The 6,000-nt window shown below is 43.6% G+C and overlaps 1 pseudogene; it reads left to right on the top strand.

The window, feature by feature from the left end:
- The first annotated feature begins 978 nt into the window (after positions 1 to 978).
- Positions 979 to 3,338, top strand: LOC125425392 (annotated as a pseudogene).
- The last annotated feature ends 2,662 nt before the right edge of the window (positions 3,339 to 6,000 follow it).

Raw genomic sequence — 6,000 nt, 5'->3', positions numbered from 1 at the left:
AGGAAGGGAAAGGAGCTTGTAAGCCACCTTGAGTCTCCTTACAGGAGAGAAAAGTGGGGTGTAAATCCAAACTCTTCTTCTTTTGGTTCTGGTGGGTTTTCCGGGCTGTGTGGCTATGGTCTGGTGGGTCTTGTTCCTAACGTTCTGCCTGCATCTATGGCTGCCATCTTCAGAGGTGTATCACAGAGAAAAGCCTTCTTCTTTTCTTCATCCCATATAATAGTTTAAGGACGGGTTACAATAAAAAGGCTGATAAAATCCAAGTTCTAAAAACTCCCATCCCAAACTTCCACAAAGGTGGACGGAGTGTACAGGATACCTAGTGGGAGGGTGTTCCAAGGTGCATGTCCCGCTGTTGAGGAGGTTGCCCCCACCTCCCCCTTTTCTTTTGGTTATTTGTAGGATCAATGCTTCACTGTTTCATTGCTTCAGTGCTTCCTAGCTGCAATTCTCTGTAGCTACATGTGTTTGATGGTTCAAAGATTTAAAAAAAAACCAAAGGAAAAAACCCACACAAAAACGATGAAAACAAAGAGGTGATGGGGAATGAAATCAGCTCAGGGATACGATAAAATAACACCAAGGAGGAAATTCGGGGACGGCACAGAGGCATGAAAACAGAAGTAGATGAAATGCTTTAAATATGCCCTTTAGCAAGAGAATATGTATTGAAAATGCTTTAAACCAAAGAATTATTTTAAAGAATGATTATTAAAGAATTGTTTTAAAGAATAATTTTATTAATTATTATTATTAATAAAGAATTATTAATTATTAATAATTTTATTAAAGAATTATTTTAAAGAATTATTTTATTAATTATTACTAATAAAGATTTATTAATTATTAATTATTTTATTAAAGAATTATATTATTAAATAATTATTTAAGAAAGGGATTCGAGATAAAAAGTTTCCAAGCTGGAAACAAAGGGTGTTCTGAACCAAAAGAGGGGGAGGGAGAACGTTGCAGAACTCCATGGAAGAAATATTTTACTTCCTGCCTGAGAAGCATTTGAAAGGTTTGTGCGGAGAGGGCAAACGCCTCTCTGCAGATGCTATTTTAGAGAGCTCTGGTGAGGATGAAACAGAGGAGAATATCCACAGAGACCACCCTGAGAAATTTGGGGGGAAGATGAGACAAAATGTAACAGAACTGATATATGGGGGTTTCTTTCTGTGGTAAAAGCAATTGTATGTATTGTGCCTGAGAGCATTCCATCTGTAGTTTTGACTGGGACTTTAGTTTTAACCATGACATAGGATGCTCTCAAATGGAACTTGCACTTATTCTGGTTTAGCCTCACCAGCATCATTCCAGCATTCAGTCAGACAAGGTGTGAAGACAATTCTTAGGTGTGGCGTAGGAAAGAAATGGCTCCCCACCACATTCAAATATTTATTCAAGACCAGGGATCCCCAAGCTACGGCCGGGGGGGGCGAATGTGGCCCCCTGAAGGTATTTATCTGGCCACGCCAGGCATGGCGGTGATAATCCATTCATGTGCAGTGGGGGCTCGAGGGAGAGGAGGAACCGGCATTTAACAGCCATTGATTGCAGTTACATGATGACACCCCCAAATCTCCAGCCATTTTCTGACCCAGAGTTGGAAACCTTACATGTGGCAACGCCTGCTTAAGCCCTCTCGGCTTCTCCATGTGTTTGCTCTCAGGCTTTCTGTTTCGCCTCACTCCCATTGGCATCCAGCCAGGCTATTGATAAGCTGTGGCTGGCTGCTAGGGAGGAAAGAACCCAGGAAGATACCTGATCCTGGGTTAGATGGAATGCTTCATTGGGAAAGTTCTGCTTTTTTTTGCAGGGGGAAGGTATTCCGCAGCCTCCCCAACAATATTTGGAGCCCACCCTATACTTGACATACTTTGGTCACTGTTCTAAAAATAGACCATGACAGAAAGGCTGAAAGGTGAAAGTGAATATTTTACAAACATTTTGTGCATAGGAATTTGTTCATAGTTTTTTTTAGTCCGGCCCTCCAACAGTCCTGAGGGACAGTGAACTGGCCCCCCTGTTTAAAAAGTTTGGGACCCCTGTTCCAAGACTATCAGTGCCATCCCTGTGCAGAGATACTCCAGCCTGGGAGCCACTGAAATGAGCAAGGATTAGACTGGAGTGATTCTCCTTAGGAGAAAACCCGTTAGTGATTAATCAAAAGCTGTTCTTGATACTTTACCGTGGTAGGTACTTGGTGGAGTAATTGTTTCTGCAATGGAATATTCAGATGGGAACAGGACTTCTCCCCTTCCTAGATTGGAATGGCGTGGCTCTTCAGTGTTTCTCTTTCAAATCAGGAAATAATCAGGAAATAAAACATCAAATGTAATGATATCTTATCTACTTCCAGATTGGAGTTTGTCCAGCGGGGAGTAGGAGGTTTAGGAATTACGTTTTGCTGGGATTTGAGCTTGAACCCAGTCGAAGGCGGTTCCTGCTCCTCCTCTTTTTTAGCACTCTCTCACGTGTTGGCGTTTGGCTGAGAACATCACCATCATCACCCTGGTGGTTCTAGACACCCACCTGGCCCGGCTCCCCATGTACATCCTACTAGGCAACTTCTCCTGGCTGGAGATCTGTTGCGTGAGCGCCACCGTGCCCCGGATGCTCTTTGACTTGGCATCCCCTTATGGCATCATTTCCTTCAGCGACTGCTTCCTCCAGTTTTACATCTTCTTCTCTCTGGGCACGACAGAATGCTTCTTCCTCTCCTCCATGGCCCTGGACCGGTACTTGGCCATTTGCCACCAGCTGCGCTATCCTGGAGTATGTCCCCAAATTTGTTGTTATCGCAGCTGGTAACTGCCTGTTGGCTTTGGGGATTCCTGGTGTATGTTATCCCGGTGATTTTGATCTCCAAGATGTCCTTCTGTGGCCCCAATATTATTGACCATTTTCTGTGTGATCCGGGGCCAATTTTATCCTTGGCTTGTCCCCCACTACCAAACGCACCAATCATCATTCAAACAATCATGAATGTTGTCGTTTGTCTAGGCGACATGGTCTTTGTTATGCTATCCTACGGGGCCGTGATTCTTACTCTGATGAAAAGCTCTCGCCCAGGACACCGGGTGAAGTCCTTCTCCACCATATCTTTCCACTTAGTGGTGGTAGCGCTTTTCTACGGCCCCGTGGCAGGGTCTTATGTAGTCCCCGCTGGAGAAAGCGAGGCAAAGGTCATTAAGGTAATAACACTCTTCTACACTGCGGTGACGCCATTTCTGAACCCCATGATCTATTGCCTGAGAAATGATCAGGTGAAAGAGGCACTGGGGAGGCTGTGGAAGAGAAAGGCAATGTTTCTGAAGAGGAAAGAGACCATGTGAAAAGTAGAGACACCCAACCTCTCAGCAATATTAAGGAAATCACCACGGGACGAGATTCTTTCATCGCTTTCTTGGGTTGCCAGATTAAGGGGGGGGGGGAGGGAAAGGAGTAGCTTATTAATTTCTTGGAAATCCAGACACTGCCTCAAGGAATGTTTACTATTGTTTTGTGAACCAGAACCCAGTGTTGTAAACATGTCGAGTCCAATATTATTGAGATTTCTCTGCTGTGCATCTCTTCTGTGATAACATAAAACGAAAGGCATCGCATGTGATAACAGCAGCTTCGACTGTGTGGTTTTTATGCGTTCCTTCAAATGCATTCAGAAGAACTGTCTGCAAAAAGCAAGCGTTATTTGTTTTTCTATATGATTTGTAGGAAATGGGTTGGGCATCTTTTCCAGTGGTGCAAGAGGAAGCCGTGGATTCCCTTTGGCTCTCCAAAAGGCCACAGCGGGAATTTGAGGTCATGCATGAACGAAAGACATATATGATGGACGGCATAAGAAAGAGTGAAATTGGGACAAGTTTTGCAGAAAGACTGGCTGAATACAACCCAATGCTGTTTTATGTATATAGATACATCATTGTGATAAGTGAACTCCAAATGGTACAATCAATCGACCACTCAATCATTTAATATGGGCATAGACCAGCAGAATAAAACATATGTAAACAGAGTGGCTACAGCAACATATGTACAATCTTCCATCAAAATATATATGAAAAATCAAATACGAATCACTGAATCAACATTGTCTCTCAGTAGCCTCTGGCAGCTGCATAGAATCTGGCAATTCTACCTGAGGTTTCAGATTCAAGGTCTGCCGGAAGAAAGGAGGTAGCCCATTCCTCCAATCTTCCTGGGATTTTTTTTGGATGATGGGTGTAATAAATTTAAAGAGAAGGGAAGATAAGGTGATTATAAGCCACTATGAGACTCCTTTCGGCAGAGGAAAGCAGTATATTGCTTTCTCCCTCCAGCCCCACCCCCCAGAGATACCTCCTAAATTTGCCATCATGTTGTTTTTGGCAGGTGGGGACCATGATAACTATGCAAATAAGAAGAGAGTTGCTCACACTGGGGGAAGGAAAAGAGAACATAAGAACTAGCCTGCTGGATCAGACCAGAGTCCATCTAGTCCAGCACTCTGCTACTCGCAGTGGCCCACTAGGTGCCTTCGGGAGCTCACGTGCAGGATGTGAAAGCAATGACCTTCTGCTGCTGCTGCTCCTGAGCACCTGGTCTGCTAAGGCATTTGCAATCTGAGATCAAGGAGGATCAAGATTGGTAGCCATAGATTGACTTCTCCATAAATCTGTCCAAGCCCTTTTTAAAGCTATCCAGGTTAGTGGCCATCACCACCTCCTGTGGCAGCATATTCCAAACACCAATCACACGTTGCGTGAAGAAGTGTTTGCTTTTATTAGTCCTAATTCTTCCCCCCAGCATTTTCAATGAATGCCCCCTGGTTCTAGTACTGTGAGAAAGAGAGAAAAATGTCTCTCTGTCAACATTTTCTACCCCGTGCATAATTTTAGAGACTTCAATCATATCCCCCCTCAGACGTCTCCTCTCCAAACTAAAGAGTCCCAAACACTGCAGCCTCTCCTCATAAGGAAGGTGCTCGAATCCCTCAATCATCCTCGTTTCCCTTCTCTGCACTTTTTCTATCTCTTCGATATCCTTTTTGAGATGTGGCGACCAGAACTGAACACAGTACTCCAAGTGCGGTCACAACAAGAGGCTATGCAAGACGCCATTAAAACCTTGGTCTGTATCTCTGTTAGTGAGATCCTTTCTAAAACACTATATAGAATCATGCCTCAGTCGGCTCAACAATTTTCAAGGAGAATAAGTGGTTAACATCTCTTGCCTTGAAAACCCTACGGGGTTGCCAAAGTCAGTTGTGACTTGATGACAACACACACACACACACAATATCTCTGCCTGGCACAGTTGATTTCCATGAGCAGGGTGGGTCTTGTTTTGATCTTCTGATGGCAAATAATCCATTGGGAGATATACTAATAGAACTTGAAGGCATCAGTCCTTGGGTGGAACCATTTCCTATCACATCTCACATGAACTAGAGACCTTGCCCATAATGAGTCCAAGCTATTAATATGTTTCATTGTTCATAATGATCCAAAGAAAACACAGAACTCCAAGGAGGGTTTATTTGGGGAAGTCGCCTATTTCGCTCCGCCAGGCAGAGCTAACCTACCTCCCAAGAGATAATACATTGTCTTAGATTAATACTGCTCTGAAGGGATCCTTTCCCAAGGGTCGGACTTGATGACCTTTGTGGTCTCTTCCAACTATGATTCCACCCATCATCTTCAGCTAAAAAAACCAGGTGGCAGCTAATCTGAAATACCAGCCCTGAAACCTGAAGAGTCACAGATAGTCTGAGAAAAGAATTCTAGCTTTGATAGACCAATGGTCTAATTCAGTATAAGGCAGCTTCATGCGTTTATGTGTTTCCAGAAGTTTTTGATTATGGCTTCCAAAGCCTGATGCTAGGTGTTCCTTGTGCTGGAGAAGTATGAGCAACTTTTTACCAATTGGCAATCCTCTCGTGAATGGTAAGGCCAAATTATTTTTGATAATTTTGCATTTCTGTACAAAGACGTTCTAAATCTACCCCACCCGCTTTGC

Source organism: Sphaerodactylus townsendi, unplaced genomic scaffold, assembly GCF_021028975.2.
Source record: "Sphaerodactylus townsendi isolate TG3544 unplaced genomic scaffold, MPM_Stown_v2.3 scaffold_38, whole genome shotgun sequence".
Taxonomy (NCBI): domain Eukaryota; kingdom Metazoa; phylum Chordata; class Lepidosauria; order Squamata; family Sphaerodactylidae; genus Sphaerodactylus; species Sphaerodactylus townsendi.
This window is presented reverse-complemented; position numbering and strand designations above follow the sequence as displayed.